This window comes from Tyto alba, unplaced genomic scaffold, assembly GCF_018691265.1.
Source record: "Tyto alba isolate M040663 unplaced genomic scaffold, T.alba_DEE_v4.0 Super-Scaffold_45, whole genome shotgun sequence".
Lineage (NCBI taxonomy): Eukaryota > Metazoa > Chordata > Aves > Strigiformes > Tytonidae > Tyto > Tyto alba.
The window spans coordinates 10,754,190-10,775,422 of record NW_024881321.1 but is presented as its reverse complement, the minus strand read 5'-3'; positions in this window follow the sequence as shown (position 1 = coordinate 10,775,422).

Here is a 21,233-nt window from a genome sequence, read left to right as displayed (position 1 = left end):
TTTACTGTATTACTTCAACCATTAGTGAATAAGTATAATTGGATGACCTTATAATTCAAAGTCCCAATGCTTGCTTCCCATTGACAAAAATATTCTACCCACATGTTTATGCATCCTTCAAGCTATTTAACAAATATGGGACAATAACTGTATCTTCACCTTATCTAATTAGTTTAAGAAGGAGGACCACTAAGAGTTTCTGAAGAATAAAGGACACAAAATGAACATAGCTTGTTTCATCTGGAAAAACTAAGAATGAGAAGGAATATAATTTTTGCCTATAAATAAATCAATGGTAAAACTAAGGGAAGAAAAAGAGTTATTTAGTTAACAGGCAATGTTGGCACAAGAATAGATGAGTATAGAATAGCCATGAGTAATCAATGTAGGCTTGACAGAGAAAGTATGTTTGTGAGCTGAGGAATGAATCTTGGAGAAACTGTTTAACAGGAGTAGTAGAGACAAAAAAAAAAAAAAAAAAAAAAAAAAAAAGAAAGGAAAGAAACACAGTCTCTTTAAAAAAAAAAAAAAAGGAAAGGAAAGAAACACAGTCTCTTAAAAAAAAAAAAAAAAAAAAAAAGGAAAAAAAAGCCTAGCTACTGTTAAGAGAGAAATAGATTATTTTATGAAGTGCATTACATAAAATGTTTAATTATGATGAGAGGAAGAAGAGATCCATAACCTATAGGTCCCTTTAAGTTTAATATTCCATTATACCATTTTAATTTGATTTCTGAAAACAAACATGGACAAAGTAGAGTGGAATGGAGAAGCTAGACGATACTTATGGTTTTAAAAGTACATTGAGGAGTAGAAGCACAATAAAAAGCAGTCAAAGAGATTTATTAAAATATGTTGAATGACAGAAAATACATCAGATGATAAGAACTGGGCCATAGATGATATCAACATTTTGCATTGATAAAATTCTGGGTTGTCTACAAGACAATCAAGAAAGGAGAGTGTTTTGAAGACTGGGGGATTAAAATTTGAAAATAAATTGAAATTGAACACAATGTCTTAATAGTAATGAAAAGCCATCAGAAGTTTTACCATATAGGTCTGGGTTCTTCTGGATTGAATTCTGAGGGTGTTAGATAAGACAATTCTAGATTAAAAGTCACAACCATACCAATGAGGTACAATGTTGGAACTTGGAAAGCTCACTTTGCAGAAGTTATAAGCTCAGATGTACACAATGTTGTATTTATACGGGTATATGTACAACAAAAAGTAAATCAGATTTGCCTGCCCTTGCTCAGTCAAGTAAATATGCCTAAAATGCTATCTAGGATTTGAAACAAAGGAGTAAAATAGGTTACAGTGGTAAATAATTATATAATAATTCTTTTATCTTCACATATTGCCTTGTTTTATATTATACATTTTGAAAGTATTATTTATAAGTTCATATATTAAATTTACATTAATACATAATATGTTGCATATCAAGTTCCACTGGTAATGAGCTAACATGTTAACTGCACTGTCACAAGAAATCTATTGGGCAGGATAAGGAAATTTTGTGTTAAAGATCATGGCTTTGAATTCTCTATGTAGAACTGAAATTAAACATTTATTTAAAGGTTAGACATCTATCTTAAAAAATAATGCTGCTGCTGCAGTTCCTGGTGGCAGGTTCTCTTACATCATTGTGTAGACCAGTATCTATGATGCATGTGAGCTACTGATGGTTACATCACATATTAAGAAACCTTCTCATAATAGAATGCACTTTGTCTTATTTTGTTTTGTTCTCATGTTTTTCTCTTTTGTTGGCTACTAATAATTTTTAACCATATAACTTTCTAATGAAGATAATTCTTTATCAGAGCATTTCAGTTCTAGGTCACTGGTTCACTTCCAGCACACACTCAAGATGAAGATGTGCTGTAGGCATCAATTCAGCTCCAAGTAGGTGTCCTTATTTCTACCATTCTAACAAGTACTTAGTGACAACTTCCTTACCAATCTCACCAAACAGACCAGGGACTGCATAGAAATAGATTAATTCCATCTGAGTTGAAGGGCTTTCTAAGCCAGAATTGAGCTCTGCTGGTAGAACAGTGTGAGTCAGATGGCATATGTTGCTGGTGTTGGTGGAGACAGAGGACTTTGCTCTAATGATGACTATTCTGATTTTCTTACTAGTGAGTCCATGTTTTTACATGATACCTGCTATCGCATTTTCTCCTTACCCACATACTATCTCAATTTCTTTCAGTTGTATTTTCATTTCATGGCAGGAACAATGTATATTTTAGGCACTGATTTTATTAACAGAAAACAGATCTTTCTTTAACAAATTTTCATGCAGTGATTTTGGAGGGAGAGTGTTGCTGTTAGAACTATCAGTTACTAAAATCCTTATAATCAAATATTCAAAGTTATCACTTGAAAAAAAAAGCTTCTGGCTAGAATGATGTACTAGCAAAACAGTAAAAATGTAGTCAAAGGTCATAAGAATTGTTCCTTTAAATTCATGTGTATTACTTTTTAAAAGAGAGAAGGAGGGCAATGTTGTTTGCTTACACAGTGGAATGATGCTGCTTGTAAACAGAATGACACTTAGAAAAGCATTTAAAAATTTATTTTTGATGGATCATTCAATAAAATATTTTTATTTAGACAGTCATCTAAGTCAGATTGAAGAAAACTATTTTTTTTTAATTTCAATAAATAAGATAACAAGAAAACACTGTGTTTTACAAGGATAGTCTGCCCTGAATTCTCATTTGATAAGAAAATAATAAAGAAAAGTGAAACAGGTAATTGCATACAGAAAAGTATGCAGAAGTAGACAATGTTATTACTCTCCTTGGGGTTACTCCTAACGTTTGAGCAGGACTTTTCTATGTAAGTAATTTTACAAGTAGCTACTATATTACTCACTGCAGTTTGGACAGTTATTTGCAGCTCTGCACAAAGATTTAGAGTCTTTTTGGAGAAAGATTGCTCTAATAAAACAAATAATTACCATTCTAAGTCAGATTTCAATACTCCTGCAATTTTTGTGGCCATGCTGATGTAGTTATATAAAATCTTTGCCCAGCAGAAGCTATTGAATTTCACTGGACTTCAGTATGACAGTGAATTGAATAAGGAGTTATCAATAGGGAAAAATTACTTTTGTCCTAAATAACAGACTTGTATTTGTGAAAACTATGTTCCAAAAATATGTTCTGTAAAATATATTGTTTTAGTAGAAGATATTGCATTACAGGTGGTACTTTAGAAAACCAGAAATCACACAATCAAAAAATTCTTCTTAGATAAATCACTAAGATAGGGATACAGGTTTTTCTTTCTGTGGTCAAAGACAATCTACCAGTTGTGGAGAATTATTCCACAAGCTCAGAAATAATATTTTTTTATTCATTTCTCTTATGTGACCCATCTCAAGGTTCCTTGCAAAAATGTATAAAATGGTGCTAACAGGAATTCAAGTTTTCTAACTGATTCTCACAAGTCTGGAATAATTACAGAACATTACGATATTATACTATATTTATTGATCAAAGATAACTTTATATGTAACATATAATGTTTTTCTTTCTTTCCTTTTTATGGCTTGAAATGTTTTAAAATTTTTTTAGTATTTTAAAATGCGTAATGCTGCTTAGAGACACTAGTGCAATTTATATTATGCTGTATTGACTTTTCCCATCTTTTATTCAGCAACTTACTAATGTAAAACCACTCAACAGTTTTAAGATTTCTTCATCCCAGAATCTGTATGATAGAGTCATATAATTTGTATTAGTTCTTCTTCTGGTTTCCTGACATTTTCATTCCTGGATACAGAATGACCCATTTTTAACAGAAAGAGTATCAGCTTTTCTGCTTATTCCATAAGTAATTAACAGCTACAGTTGATGTCCAGGATATAAGAATTATAGGTGCAATGTTTCTGAGATAAGTGCAAACCAAAGTCTTTCATTTCCTTAGTGAATGACCCCATCAATGAACAAATATTTTTTCTAACTTTTGAAATTTACAGATTCTTAAACCATTCTCATGGAAGTGCAGACTCTTGCACTATGAATTTTAGCCACTGACAATAGCATTGCTTTTCATAATAATTTCTTTTCAGACTGTTTAGGAGTCATTACATGCCTTCATCAGTTTCTGGACCATAAATTATAATTACTGAACTAAATTATTGTGCACTGTCCCTCAAGAGTTTCTTGACAGGAGTGATTTTCCATCTGGAGAAAATCCATCTGAGGGACTACAAACACTAGATACAATGAAGACTGATAAACCTTAAATCCAGGAGTTTCAATAAGTATTCCCATACTTCAGGTTTCCTACAGCTAATTACTTAACTCCTTATTGTCGGCTGTAGGGCAGAAGATTATTTACGTTTTGAAAGCTTTCTGGATTCTTTCTCAGAGGCACCCAACACTTTATTGGAGACTATATGGAAGACCTAAGGGCTTTGTTTTGGTAGTCTGTTTTCCCTACTGCTGCAGATGTTTCAGTAACTAGTGGGGATATATGTCTTAGGTACTGTTGTTCAAAGCATGACAGAGTCTCACACTAAAAGGCTTACATTTTATACCGACAGAACAGACAGATAGAAATAGACCAACAACATGCCTGCCAAAGAGGCAAAGATTGGTAACTATGTCGGGTCGTATTTAAAAAAAAAAAAAAAAAAAAAAAATTATTAGTTTTGAGTGCCTCCAAATTACTTCTTGCAGGAGCAGCAGCAAACTACCAACTCTGGCCTAAAGATCAGTTTACACACTACAAGAAAATTAGTCCTCTAGCATCTGCTATGAAACTTAATCCATGCGAAACAGTCCTATCCTACAGTTACAGCTGAGGTGTAATCAGAGCTGTGACTGTGAGCATATCCAGTGCAATAAGTCTCTATTTCCCTGTGGTGGTCCAGCACATCTGTGTTAACCAGTGTGTAGATGAGGCAGTGGATAGGTCTGGGACAAAGGACTGACATGAAAGTGGATGATGGACAGAATTCCTAGTCACCTTTACTACATATTATTTGACTAATCAATGCTGGAGTTCTCAGGTGGGAACTTTGGACTGCCCTGAATACTTCCATCAGGCAGATTCCACTGTGCATAGACCAATTTGTTTTCTTCAGTTTGTTGATTAATCATGGGTGGAGAATCTGGTCATTCTTTTCATACACTCTTCCACCTGTCCCTGTCCCCACCCACAAAGTTAATCAAATTTTGCATAAACAAGATTCTTGTCTATATGTCGTTCAGACACAAAGATAATCATGTGAGACAGTTTATGCAAAATCAAATTTTGCATAAACAAGATTCTTGTCTATATGTCGTTCAGACACAAAGATAATCATGTGAGACAGTATGTAGTTAAGATGGTTAGGACACATTTTCTAAAAATTTTAAGATAATTAACAGCAAAGGATCCTGCATGTCCTACAGAGGTCAGGTGGGATCACAGGATATAAGGGTTCAGAAGCATGGTGGTTCTGGGAATCTAACACAATCCAGCTGAAGTTGCCATTACAAAGATGACTATAACAGAGACTTATTTTCCTCTGAATGGTGACCAACCATCCACTTAAGGAGCTCTGATTCCCCATGTGAGCATTTCTTTATGCCAAGAACCCAGTAACAGATGACAGAATGAGATTTACATAATGATACCAAACTGTAGAAAATTTAAGCACAGTGGTCTGAAGATTCACAGTTCTTAGTGAAGGTCAGACAGCTGCTTAATTAAACATGCTAGGGGATGTAGATGAGCATGCTTGAGAAATCAGATATTATGTGTATATGTTTGGGCAGCCAGAGGTGGGATGGAAGTAAAACATATAAATAGAGGATTTCCTTAAAAAGTATATATTTTTTTTTAATCTTAAATAATTTTTTTTGTATTAACAGTTATGTCTGGAAAACATAAAAGCTATTGAACATTCTGAGAAATCCTCTTTATCAGGATTGAAAAATGAAAAACTTGACCAACATTACTTTCAGCCTGTCTTTCCAATGGAAACATTATTAATAAAGTCACAGGCAGAAAAAGATCTTTGATTTAGACTGGTACTAATTTATTAATTGAACCCAGACTGGTGGACATTAGCTATCTCAGTAATCTTTACTGAGTTTAGCATCTGAAGTGTAAGACATTTCTCCTGACAGAAAGGAAAGATTAATATGGTTTTTTGCAAAGATCACCATATCGAATTGATTTGGATGAACTGTAATATTGTCAGGATGTAGGTTATTATTTGTGTATTCTTAGAATTACAGACAGAAAAACAATTCTGTAAATTACTGAACTCAGTCTCAATTCCTGACCTCACTTCCCATAGATGTATTCTGTGACCTTGTTCAAAGCCATCTCATGTTTAATTTCCTGTATCTGCATCTACATTTCACAGAGATATTGTAACAATTAGTTTTGTTAATGTTCACAAGATGCTTAGTGGGAGTTTGGTGTGGGATTTATTTTTCCTCTGTTTTCTTCCATATCCTTTTCATTTGGTTTTAGTATTTTATATTAACTTACTGACAGGTTATTACAACATTTAATTAACTGGTTAATTAACTTTACTAGTATAATATTAATATTAGTTGGAAGCCTACTTAACACCTTCAGAATTCATGTTAATATAATTGTAAAATGTTTGGACCTATAAAGCACTGATCATATGCCTGAGATTTCAAGTGTTTAAGTGATTTAGTACATCTTTTTCAGCATTTTAATATGGAAGAAATCTCTGTAGAAGTTCAGAAATAATTCAGAAATTCTATACCATCACACAAATTTTCATTCACAAATTACAAGAAAATAATAGACAGAACCCATAGACCTCTGAAATTGTACAGAAATACTGGTTTGTTTTTTAACTGGGGAGGGGGGGCAGGAAGTACACATGCCTGGCCAAAGCATAATTAATGAAGTGTCTTCTCTATTCTAATAATTCTAATGAACCTCTTGGTGGTGAGTCCGAAAAGCAGTGACTTGACAACACCTTGGAATCTAAAGCAGAGTGGAAATTATTGCTACATTTCTAAGGTGACAGCAAAATTGTTCAGCTCCAAATGGAAGTTGCAGAGCATAGGACATGGGATACTAAATCATCTAGCAGCAGACAGAAATTCGGGCACATGATTGATTCCAGATTTCTGCTGAGGGATCAAAATCCATCAGCCAAAGCAGCTATCGTCATTAATCATGTCTCTGAAGTGTTTGGTATTTCTGTGACTTATCAACATGTAGAAGACCCTCTGGTGGCAGGAAGTGGAAAGGGAGAAAGAGGCTCCTGTGCCGCTAAATGATGAGGCAGCAACAACTGCAGAGATTAAAAAAAAAAAAAAAAAAAAAAATCAATAAAAGATACTCATGCTATGACAATGCTACAGGTAAGATTTTATCTAAACTCACAAAGCAAGGTTGGGGACAATGAGCCAGCCTGTCTTGCACAGGGGCTAGATCCAGCATGATTCTAATCATAAAACAACACAGGAGTGTATGCAGAATTATGAAAAATTGAGATATTATCCTATCTTGTTTATGAGTAAGGGGAAGGCAATACATGATACTGAACTCCTGGTATATAGTTTACAAAAGGGCAAAATTATGATTGTCCTGACTCTCTCCTTGACATTTTCTAGTGTTTTCTGAGGTTAGACTGTTGACTGACTGATATATTCAGGACATGAAGCATCACTGGGAAACCTATGATTCTAGTGTTTTGGGATTGCACTCAGTTTGTGTGGCAGGGTTTTGGTAGTCGGGGAGGGGCTACAGAGGTGGCTCCTGTGAGAAGCTTCTTGAAGCTTCCCTGGCCCTAGGTTGGATCCATCTCTGGCCAAGGCCAAGCCAAGAAGCAATGGCGGCTGTGCCTCTGAAAATATATTTAAGAAGGGGTACTTGAAGCAGAGTAGGATGATGAGTGAAGGAAATATCTCTGCAAATGTCAAGGTCAGTTGAAGAAAGGAGGATCCGGGGAGGTGTGCCAGATCAGGGACTCCTCTGCAGCCCATGGTGAGAAGGCAGGCTGTCACCCTGCAGCCCACGGAGGTCCATGGTGGAGAAGATGGCCCCCTGCAACTCGTGGAAGACAGCACACCAGAGCAGGTGGTTGTGTCTGAAGAAGGCTAGGACTCTCAGGGAAGCCTGAGCTGGAGCAGTCTGTTTCTGGGAGGATTGCAGCCCATGGAAGGGACCCATGCTGGAGCAGTTCATGAAGAGCTGAAGCTCATGGGAAGGACCCGTGTTGGAGAAGCTTGTGGAGTTTTGTTTCCTGTGAGAGGGACCTCACGCTGGAGCAGGGAAAGAATGTGAGGAGTCATCCCCCTGAGGAGGAAGAAATGGTAGAGACAACGTGTGATGAGCTGACTGCAATCTCCATCCCCTGTTCTTCTGCACCACTGGTGGGGATAAGGTAACGAAACTGGGAGAAAAGCTGAGCCCAGGAAGGATAGAGGGGTGCAGGAAGGTGTTTTTAAGATAGGGTTGTATTTCTCATTATCACACTCTGTTTCATTGGTAAATCAGTGGTGGTGGTCAAATTAAATTGATGTTCTTTCTTCCCAAATTGAGTTCATCTTTTGCCTGTTATCATAAATGGTGAGTCATCTCCCACTCCCCTTGTCTTGATCCCCGAGATGTTTGTAATATTTTCTCCTCCCCATCCTACTGTGGGGGGAAAGAGTGAGTGGCCATGTGGTGCTCAGTTGCCCCTAGGCTTAAACCAAAATAGGGTTACTGCAATTCTTTTTTTTTTTGTAAATAAAAAAATAAATAAATTGTCACTTTCTTAATATCCCTACATTTCAAATTTTAGCTTCTCCACTGTCAATGAGTTCCTGATGAGTATTACCTCAACTACAGAGTAACCAGCAAGTGACCGTTAATTTTGTTCCCTCTACATAATTTCATAATTTCCTTACCTCGTTGTAAACAACATCTTTTCCCTTGATCTTCCATCACAGCTGGGGCAGAGAGAAGATAAATAGGAATGGTTCTGAGATCTGAGGATACTTTAAGGCTAACCTGGTAACTACTGGCATTGCAGTTGCTGTTGGAATACACTGAGCTTCCTTATCTGCCAGTTGGATATGACCTGAAATGTGAGAAGCTCAGACTGGATATGATTAGAAACTTTTTCATCATGAGTGTAGTCTTAGAAATAGAGCTGGCAGCCCAAAGAGGTTGTGTCCACTCTCCTCCCTTGGTATTTTCAAGATCCAACTGGATAAAACCCTGAACATCATGGTCTGATTACAAAGCTTACAAGAGATGCCTCTTCAAAAGGCACGACTTCACTAATGTGTGGTAGGATTTCTTGAGGATCAGGGACATGCACTGATTCTACAGGGTTTGGACAATCCAGGCTGGGCCTCAGAGCAGAAAACTGCTACGTGGTAATCTTGTCCTTGAGGCCACCTTGAAGGGCTAAAATGAGGAAGTCAAGCTATTGCTTAAACAGAAAAGTAGCCACCTCCCGGACACACTAACCACAAAGTAGGTGTGGTTTATACATGCGTACTAACGACACAGACCTATCAGACAGCACTTCTGGGTGCGTGATAAGTTGCTTTTAACCAATAGATTGTAGGCATAGAGCGAGTGGACAGTCTGGCTCTGTATATCTTGGGCGCTATTCAGGCAAATAAAGGAGAACGACTTTCATCGCATCGGTGTCCTGTCGTTACTTGGGTCTTGCCCCTGTACGGGACCCTCCCACACTAATGCACACAGGGCTTGTTGCCAACAGCTGTCAAATGTATGGCTGAAGCTTTGTTATTACTAATAATGGTTACTTTACGTCAATAGTAACAGCAATCTGTTCTGGACCACGATGCTAATTTGACATGGACAAGCCTTGAAATCTTGAGCTTGCAACAAGAAGGTATTAATCATGGTGCAAATATACATTTCAGTTCTTTCTGAGCAATAATTAAGCTCATCTTGTCCCATAACTGCTTTCTAAAAATGGGTTTAAGCTTTTCTCATATTCTGAGCTGCCCAAAAATGTTTTAGGGAAGTTAAGAAGCTCTCTGTAAGGAATTCAAACCTAATGACAACTGACACAGTTTTCTTAATTATCATATACAAACCCATTAGACAAAGGCTATAATTCCCACATACAAACATGCACACAACTGACTGATAAACATGAGTTAAAACTATCTACTTAATATTTTTTATGGACTGGCAGGTGCTGCCATGAACTAGCTGAGAGAAAATGTTATAAGACAACATAATTCAGCAGAAATCAGATCCATAATGTCATTCTTAAGAGCATATAGTAAAGCATTCCTATGAACACCACATGTTGCTTTTAAAACACAGTTTTAAGGAAACTGTAACTCATGAACGACCTTTGATTAAAGTGACTTAGAATTTGAGTCATAACTGATACATGCACATCCATGACGGCTTGTAAAAAGCAGAAATATCCACAAGCCTATGAATTTTAAAACATGTAGAACAGACCTATTTTAAAAATGTCTTTCTCCACACATGCAATGTAGATTTCTACATCTGGACTGTTTGCTTAGGTTACTGAACAGTCATTAGAGAAACCCTGTTATAACACATTACAGTTCATCTCATTTGTTCTAAAGGCAATTGCCTGAAAAGATCAGAAGATTTGCATCCTGTCAGTTTTCCTCCGCTGACTATCAAGGGAGTTTAGGCAAGTAGCTCAAATGTAGATGCTTAAAGATGTCTGAGATTAACTGTATCCTGATTCAGAGTTATTATACCTAGATTATCTTTCTGATACGCTGTTTTAAGCCTAGTGTTTTCCACAGATAACACTGCTAAATGCATCCACTCAAGGAGTTAACCATGCGACCCCTTCCTCTGCCAGATTGTATAGAGCAGCTTACAAAAATATTTCTAAACACTCAAGCAAGTAAGTTTTACTCATACCACAGAGTAGTTGACCAAGACACTCATTTTGGGGGAGTGTCTGAAGACTGGATGCAAATTTGGAAATGACTGAAATACAGTGAGAGGTGTGTTGTAGCCCACTAAAACATTTTTTTTTGTTTATAACAAGATATATCTTTCACATCTGAGACACATAGATGCTCTTGAGGGTGCAGAACCTGTAGGGAGATGTCATCGTTTGAGCCTACTCAGTGGCTAAACGCCCTGCAGTCACTCACCCACCCTCCCCCCACTTAGGAATGGGGAGGAAATTGGAGGGGGAAAGGGAAACTCACAGGTTGAGATAAAAACAGTTTAATAACAGTAACAGAACAATACGCTGACAGAAGTATCAACAGGTAATGTACAATACAGCTGCTCACCACCTGCCAACCAACACCTGCCAGCTCCCAGCCAGAAATCCCAAACACAAAGGCACAACAGCAACACTCCCAGAAGGGAGAGCCCCTCCTGGCCCACTCCTGCCTTTATATAGTGAGCACAATGTCACATGACATGGGATATCGGCCAATCTGGGCCCAGCCCTCCAGCTGTGCTCCCCCCGCCCCCGCACACAGGTGAGGGCACTAGGACCTGGGGAGCCCCTGGGGTCTCAGTGTGATGCAGCACTCCTCCAGCTACCAAAACAAACATGAACTCTATTCCAGCCCAAACCATGACAGGAGCGTGTTGGGTAAATGTACAAAATGGAGAGAACCAAAGCCCATCCATACTGTCTTTCAATGCAGACCTGAGTGAATGTCATTAACCAGATGCAGACCCTCTATCAGGTTTTGTTTTGAGAAAACATATTGGTTCACTTCACTTTGGACCCCATGGCTGAGTTGAAATTGATGCATGAGACTAGAGATTTGAGTCTTCTGAAGAGCTACATTGTTTTTTTAGTGCAGTCATATCCATAATGATGGGAAAGAGGTAGAACAGAAATAAAGCCTACATGTCTATTGGTTGTTATTTCTGCAACTTTACTAAATTGTTATCCAAAGGAAGAAATGAGAGGCTTACTGTTCATTTCGGTGATGTTGGGTTTTAAAAATGTCAATGAGCAGTAATAAATAAATAAATAAAAATGTTTAATATTTAAACATTTCATTTTGAAGAGTTTGGTGATAAACAGAGCCTGAGGTGTTGGTTTATAATGACAAATTTGGTGGGATTTATGTTAGCTTCTTCAGACATCTGTGGTACAATTCTCTGCCTCTGAAATAATCATGCACGCATCTCTTTTCATTGAACAGAAAGAAACATAATTCTGTATCACCATTCCTTTGGCCCTTTGTATTGGTTTTGGCTGGGATAGAGTTAATTTTCTTCTTAGTAGCTAGTAAGGGGCTGTGTTTTGGACTTGTGATGAAAAGAGTGTTGATAATTCAGGGATGTTTTAGTTACTGTTGAGCAGTGCTTGCACAGAGTCAAGGCCTTTTCTGCTTCTCACTCTACTCCATCAGCAAGTAGGCTGGGGATGCACAAGATGTTGGGAGGGGACATAGCCAGGACAGCTGACCCCAACTGACCAAAGGGATATCCCATACCATATGGTGTCATGCTCACCATATAAAGCTGGGGGAAGAAGCAGAAACGGAGGATGTTTGGGAACACAGCATTTTGTCTTCACAAGTAACCATTGCACATGATGGAGCCTTACTTTTCTGGAGATGGCTGAGCACCTGCCTGCTGGTGGGAAGTGGTGAATGAATTCCTTGTTTTCCTTTGCTTGTGTGCACAGCTTTTTCTTTACCTATCAAACTGTCTTTATCTCAACTAAGAAGTTTTTACATTTTTTTCTCTTCTGATTCTCTCTCTCATCTCACTAGTGGGGTGGAGCGAGTGAGTGGTTGTGTGGTGCTTAGCTACAGGTAAGAAGAATCCTACCTCAAGTGTCTGATTCTCATTAGAGATGATAAAAGGAGGCTGAAGTTGGTACCAGATACATCCTATCCACTAAACAAAAAACAAAATTACAGATATAAATATTTACTTTTCTGGGATTTGACTCCATGTGTTCTGACTCAGAGAATAAGAGCTGTTCATGCAGACAAACAAAGAAAATCATTAGTATACTTTACCCTAATACCAAGGAACATCTGAATCCTCTTTTTGCCTCCAGCACTGAAAAAAGTTTAAAAGTTGGTTCACCCAGATCATCAAATTATCTCACTCCATCTCTCACATTTTTACCTATTGGGATGTTTGCACAAGTAAAGAATTTTATCTTCACAGTAGAGTTCCAACTCTTTATTTTAAATGAATTAGCAAAGAAATAATTAGTTATATTCGCCCTAGGATATACTGTCATTTAATTTCAAATGCTTCCTAACAAAGACAGTAGAACACAGCAAAAATCCATACAGAAATAGCACAGCGTTCTTTTCTCTTTTGGATACTGTTTTAAAATCAATTATACGTGAGCAAGGGAGGCCTGAAGGTAGCAAGCCAGTCAATGTTGTTTTGTTAGTACTGGACTGTCTTTACAACTGAAACACATTTTAGCCACATCAATCGTATTCTAACATCAGTCTTTTATTAGTTTTCTTCAAATTATTACTTTTTTCTCAGTTTAAATGAAATGGAGGATTGAAATACTCTTTTACATTTTTATATTGTTCATGAGAGAATTTAGAACTAATCTAAAATAAAGCAACCAGCAATCTATCTGCTTTGTCAGTCAGTATTGACATACTGTTCAATTCCATCTGTATGCTAATATCAAGATTCAGTTCTGCAAATGTATTCTTCAAATTAAACGCAAGCCAAAAATGTAGTTCTGATGTAATTCCAGTGGATAAATATGTATCATTTGCAGTTTCATGAAGAGTCCTCATATTTCAGTAAGATTTTGAATTAAAAAAAAACAAAAGCCGCAAAAATCTCTGCAAAAACTGAAAGCTGCATTTATATAGATTTTTATTCCAAGTTCAGATTTAATAATAAAGACATAGCTGCTGCGTTCAGTATCTGGCTGAGTTTCAACAGGATACTGAGCAGTCATATCCTTATTTTAAAAATGAATGTATAATAAATATCTATGTCTAGATTACAAAGCTCTGGGGATTTCCTTTAAAAGCAGAATGAAAGAAAAAATAAACACCTAATGTGGTAGTAGTTGCAATTACTTTTTTCATATTAGCTAGGAAGCAACACACAAAGGAAGATTATCAAGTCTTTACTTCTACCAAAATCGTTTTCCTTACAGGAAGGCAAATCTCCTGCAGTGAGCATAGAGGAAAGAAACACATTAAGTAAACACTATCAGTTTGCTTAGATATAGATCTTACAGTTTTGTACCAGCAAGTATCCCACCACACTACACAAAAAATAGATTGATCATAGTGAAGTTCTTAATGGATTTCATGGAATGCCTGGCTCTTCAACCTTTCCAGATTTATAGGAGTCTGTGCTGGAGGTTTACTATATCCTGAGGAATCTAGAGAGGAACAGCTGATGGTATGAATGTTGTTCTTGTGAGGGTGAGCTCCAGGAAAAACACTCACATATTTTTCTCTTGTCTGTTTATGGCATCTGTCAGTGCAGTATGTCTTTTCCTTTTACAACAAAAAAGAGAAAATAGTGTGCTGTTTGGTTTTTTTTGTTGTTTTTTTTTTTTTTTTTTATAACCCATATGGAACTTCATTAAATTGTCACGGAAAAATTGTTTAAATTCTGCTGGATGTTGGGATTTTGAAGGAAATATTACTGTGAACAGGCTTAAAAAATCAGTCAACACTGATGCTGCTTCTTCATTAGTTAACAATTCATAGAATAATTGAACAAGCAAAGAATAATAATATTATTCCTATTCCTAAAAACAATGTTCAAAATATCTATTGTGTTAAAAAATATATTTTAATTTTCCATTCAAAATCACTTCAAAATCTTAATTAAGACTTGTGTGCGTGTGTGGGGGGGTCCTTTTTAATTATATCTGTCTGCATACTCGTTTGTGTATGTGTCTTCACATGGGGTTATTTATTGCTCTAATAAAGATGTTTCTAGAAGGGAAAGAAAGATGAGCTTATACTAGACTATAGTTCCGTTAAATGCATAGTCAGAATGCACAGAGTGGCACCTTGAACACCAAAGGGAAGACATTTTACACCTCAGTGATTCTGAAAAGGTTTACACAAGTTTGAGGTGATTATAGAGGCATTAAATGAGCAAGAAAGTGATGAACATGATCCAGATCATCAATAAGCAATCCAGATGTGCAGCACAAGTGAATACAGAGATTGATGAATCCTTTGAATTGGTAAGGGAAGCAGTAGGAGTTTGACAGGTTATTTACTGACTGCCAAAACCTTTAATGCTGCTCCATGAATCAGCTAGCACAAAGTTACAGCAGAGGCAGGATAAACCTTAGGGCAGAGGCGCTACTGCTCTTACAATGCCCTCCTCAGATCATCTCTAGATCTGCACTCCACTTACGGTTTTAAGTGCAACTGTTTGTTGACCACCTTATAACAGATCTTCTAGCATAGTAGCAAAAGAAGAAAATGGTAAAAGGGTGCATTCAAGGCAACATTGAAAAGATCATGAAACATAGAGACTTAAGACTTCACTCCCTGAATAAGATGGAGTCTACACATGAAGTCAAAGTTCAGCTCTTTATTAAGTCATTTATTGTGAAAATGTTAAGAAGTCTCAGAGCTTTTTGTGCAAGATGCTAAACACTACCATTTTCTAAGACATAATTTATGACTACTCTGAGTCTTTCTCTTCTGAATTTAATTGATGACATTAAAGAAATTACCTTCTTCAGTTATTCAGTGCCCCCTCTTTGCTGGAGGTTATGGCCCTCCCACAAGTCCAAACTAAGTGAGCACACCTTCAATGTGTGCATCAGTATGAACACAGCTAGAAGCAGCAATAATATATGTTCTGCTGGCTATGTTGCAGGATTATGAAATCCCAGCACAGGGCTGATTACTGCTCCACTGGTCAGACTCATGCCTACAATTAATACTGTACCATAGTTATCAAAGCAAAATATTAAATATTTTCTAGGAGGGGGAAATGACTCCTGCTCAGGGAGCAGCTTAGCCTGTTGTCGTGGTTTGGGCCTTGTCGGCAACCAACCACCACAGCTGGTCACCCTCCCTTCCCCCTCCCCGCCTGGGAATGGGGGAGGGAATTAGAGGGGTGAAGGGAGACTCACAGGCTAAGATAAGAACAGTTTAATAATGGCAATAAAACAAGAACAATAACAATGATAGGGGAAAAAAAAAAAAAAAAGAGAAATATATAAACAGGCAATGTACAGCGTAATTGCTCACCACCCGCTAACCAATATCCAGCCCATTCCTGGCTAGCGACCCCGAGATACCAAGATCCCACAATTGCAATCTTGGAAGCGAGAGCGCTCCTTCCCAACCACCCCTCCTCTATATAGTGAGCATGACGTTCCGTGATACGGAATATTTCATTGGCCAAATAGGGTCAGGTGTTGTGGCCGTGCTCCCTCCCTGATTCCTGTGCCCTTGAGCATGGGAAGAACGTGAGGAGTTGGAGAGTCCTTGAAGTCTCAGTAGCAGCTGAAAACATCAGTGTGCTATCAGCATTCTTCTCATACCAAACCCAAAGCTAAATCCAAAACACAGCACTCATCTAGTCCCTGAAAAGGAATATTAATTTCAGCCCAAACCAGGACACCTGTCTGGAAATGAGAAAGTGGAACAATTCAAGATGAGATGGCAAAATGCTCTGAAGGAGTGAGAGGTCTACAAGCAACATGGTGCAGTAGACAATAGAAGGCTAGTGAGACCAACAGGGCACAGATACACCGAGCTACACCTCGCAAACAATAGAAGGGGTTATCTTTCCTCTAGTCCCAGAAGGAATTTGTAGAGACTGATACACCAAAAGCTCTTTGAAATAATGTCAGTCTGAAAGATAATAGGAAGGACAAGACCTACATGCTAGAACAGGGTGGTCATGGACATATTTATTTATAACCTCTTTTAATACTGATTTCAAAATTCCCTTAAAAAAAAATGTTATGAAGTTATAAATTTGGAGTTTGAATTTTATTTTTTTGAGCTCTTGACTTAAAAGACACAGTAAATCCACTTTAAATTGCTGATCTGTTTGGGGCCTTTCACATGTTCACTGCAAATTTTAGGCTTGCAATTCTTTCATAGACTGTGCTATCCCAGCAAGATACTGCAAGTGAGCCTGGGAGCTCGTGCTTCTACCACAACTGATCTTAACGTCTCAGAGTAGGTGTCCAGAAGTACAACTGTTTTGAGGTATCTATGTAATATTGTCTAGAGGAAAGTAATACACCACCCGTCAAACAAATTACCTCAACTTGTGTTTAATTGGTAGTAGTCTCAGTAGTGATAATCCTGCAATTTATAGTTTGTCTCTTTACTCTAAATGAGAATGAATATCCAATACAGAGGACTTAATTCATGTTCTTTTAGCAGTTAAAAGATTTTCAAGTAGTTTTCCATCTCATATACTACAAAGGTCATTCAGAACTCTTCTGAACAGCAGGATACACAGCACATTCAGCCAGTTTGCAATTCACAGACATAGTTATTTGCAATACAGCTAATTTAGATTTGTTTCTTAGAGTTTTACTACTATGCAGACTGTTGTACTGGGTCTGGCTCACATGGAGTTAACTTTCTTCATAGCAGCCCAGATGGCTTTATGTTTTAGATTTGTGGCCAAAACAGTGTTGGTAACACACCAGTGTTTTGATTATTGTGCAACAACGCTTGCACAGCATAAAGGTTTTGTCTTTTTACCACTCTTCGTCCCAAAGTGAGTAGGCTGGGGGTAGGGAAGAAGTTGGGAGGGATACAACTTGGACAGTTGATCCAAATCGGACAAAGTGATATTCCACATTGGCTTTTGACTGGGGTCAACTCAAAACTACTGTGAAGATGCACAGAAATAGCTTTTCCTGTTAGAAAGACTGTTAAAAATTATCATCAAATATTTAGAATTAGATACAACTAGCTTTACAAGTTGGAGATATCAAAAAAAAAATAATTCAAGCATAAACAAAATGGCTTGTTTTTCTCATCTGACTTTTGCAGACAAAATTGTTCTAAAACGGATAATGTAAAGACATGGTGACAAATAAAAGGGGTTCAATAGAAAATGAACAATAGCAGGAATTTCACATTTAAGAGGTGGATGACAGGAGGTTTCTATTCAATTACATATCAAACTGCTCTGAAGCTTTCTGTTTCCAACAAACAAAAGATAGAAAGATTTCATGACAGAATTGGTGGACTATTGTGTTAAAATAAAGAGGTAAATACTTTAGGTATCTGTAAGAGGAAAAGCCTCTCATTTGATCTGCTAACACTGAACTAAAGAAAATAGAAGAATGGAAGATCGGATGAGAGATGCACGGAGGAGAGAGTTTTCATAATCGCTGCTAAAGATGATTAAGTCAAGTAAATAAAATACAAAATAAATTGACTACCAGGACAAAGTGTAGTTGAAGAAAAAAAAGTATATTAAAGATGAAAACCAGAATATTTAAATCCCATTTTTATTTCTGTGTAGAAAAAATTGTTCATTTATAAATGTATCCTTCAAGATACTTAGTGTCTCTAAGACACTCCAAAGGGAGTTCAAAGTACTGCACACTTTACATGGTACAGCTCTTCAGGAGGGCTACAAATAAGTAAGAGAACCTACAAGACAGTGTTCTTCTTTTCATATAAAAAACGCGGTATAATTTTTTATGAGTGCATGTAAATAAGGGAGAAGAGATCGAAGTCTAGAATGACACTGAAGGGTTTTAACAATTGTATCTCTTCCATGATCCATGTAAACATGAGTCACAATTCTTGACAAAATAAATCACTTCTTTACAATCTGTTGAGTTACTCTGTGAAGGGGAGAAGTTAGTTCAGGAACAAACAGACTGTGACTAAAACATGTTGGAGGGTTTTTTCTTTTGTCTCTTTTTTTGGTGGGAATGTGTGAAAGGGAGGGAAAAAAGAACATTGAATGGCTGTTACCAAATATCATAGCTGAATAGATGAATTCAGCCTTTTCAGTAAGAACACCCAGAATAAGGTCCTTCAGTTTTCCTTCACATTATTGGATGTAGAAAATATATGTAGAGAAAACTGGTAAAAATGGAGAGACAATCATTGTCCTGAGAGAATAGTGACTCTGAGGACAATACAGGCTCTCTCCTTGGCTTGAGACTGTTGCAGGAGGGTGTTGAAGGGTAGCAGAGTAGCAAGGACTAGTGTCTACTTCATATTCAACATTTGGAGAGGTATAATCTTATTACGGAAAAGGTCATTTACTATCATCATATACTTCTTACGTGTATCTGCTGAGGGAATTTGAATCCATCAGACTTTAATACCCAGGGGATTTCTCCTTTACAGTGTTTGTTGCTGTTCCTTTTTGTAGGTCCGGTCAGTAGTAAGACTGAGCATACATTCTACAGAAGCAAATACAGACACACATGCAGATATAAACATATGCACATTACATACAGAGCAGGCCAAAAAAATCAACAGAAGTAGAGAAAGTTATCTTCCCTGGTATCCACATAAACACCAACAGCATTCACAGAAGCCTGAGTAACACAGCACAAATACATTTGTCATCTCCAACTGATGCAGAATGAGGTTCACTAGCAGGCAACTGCATACTTTTCCTCTATTGATCCACAGGTACATACATATCCCCAGGTCCCTTGAAGTCTCCGTCAGACCTTAACTATATCCAGGATCCATGCCAAGGCCCTGGTCCTCATTTTGTTATTAATTTTTTTTTTTTTTTTTTTTTTTTTAGAATTCTTGTCCCTGATATTGTTTTATTACCCCCCATTTATGTCTTGTGTATCTGGGTGTTTAATTAATTGCTTTTTTCTCTCTTGTTTTTGTTTCTAACCTAATATACTTGGAAAGTATATGTCCATTCATTCCAGGTATCTACATACCCTTTACCTTCCACATGCAGTTTCTCCCATGACATCTAGCCATTCAGCACCCTTAAGAGTTGCATGTTTAGCAACTCAGTAGTTCAGTTACTGGCTTAAGAACACATAGAGCCAACTGCAACAATTTACTTACATAACATTTTTTTTTAATAAAATACTGACAGTGCTTGAAACTCAATGGGAGCTTAGCTACTTACACATTTAGACATCAATACTCTTCTTTTACAAGTACTATAACTCCAAAAACTTAACGTAACTTTTGTCTTCAAGGTAGAGAGTTCAGAGACTATGATAATTTAAGTCAGGAAAGTAGAAGAGTTGAAAGGCTCATATTTAACATAATAATAATAACAATTAGGTTGTGAATTACCTATTTATTTGCACCTCCAACTGATCAGATAATTACATACATAGCTTTACATACACATACAAATCACTTCTATTCATGGATTCAGCTAAGGACATATGAAATTTTTTCTTCCCTTTGGTAACTGGAGGCTGTGGAGGAGTTGTTAGGGTAGATTTTGCTGGGTAAGTTCAGTTATGTGCCACCTTTCATGTTCAATCTTCTGAATATGGTAAAAATGATTGACCTTGGGAAGTCCAATTATGATGCATTATTTTGCTTTGCTTTTTATATGAAGTTTTGTAGTGAGAAAATAACGCCCAGGGGAAAGGCAAGCATGAACTTCAGGAGGGTTTTACTATCTGCCTAGATATCTCATTAAAATTATTTCTTGCATTCAGGCTGCTTCTTGGAAAACAGACATGTGAGCTGGGCTGAAAACTATGAAAGCCTAGCTGCTGTTTACCCATCTACATGGCAGCTGTGTATGCACAAGTTAATTTATACTTACACCTTGTTTCTTCATTGCAGATTAACCTCTGACTGCATTTTGCCGACGTGCTTAAGTTAGTTACAGTATTACTTGCAGCTCCTACTACTGTGATTGGGCTCCTAAAACGGAAACTCAAATCCAAAACTGCCTTTAGAGATGACTGTCTCTGGACTCATTAGTGGCAGAAAATTTAACAACACTACTGACTTTTGAGTCTAGATTTATTTAAAAAAAGATAGATGAAATTAATCTGGATCCCATCACTAGCTTTGCTCAGGTAGGACCTTTACATAAGTAAAGGCCTTGGAAACCCTTCACTGTTTACAAACAGTTTGGCAGTGTATTAAAAACATGTTAGTGTAAACGTTCAGAATCACTACTCAAAGCTAAAAGAAGAACCAAACAAACCAGAGTTCACTGAAAACTTTTGCAGATAACAGGAATATAACCTATAGAATTGTGAAGCCACTGTATTTTCACTGCCTAGATATTTAATAACATGCAACAGCGCAAAGGAACTGGAATATATACCAAACTCCTCTTGATGTAAATATCAT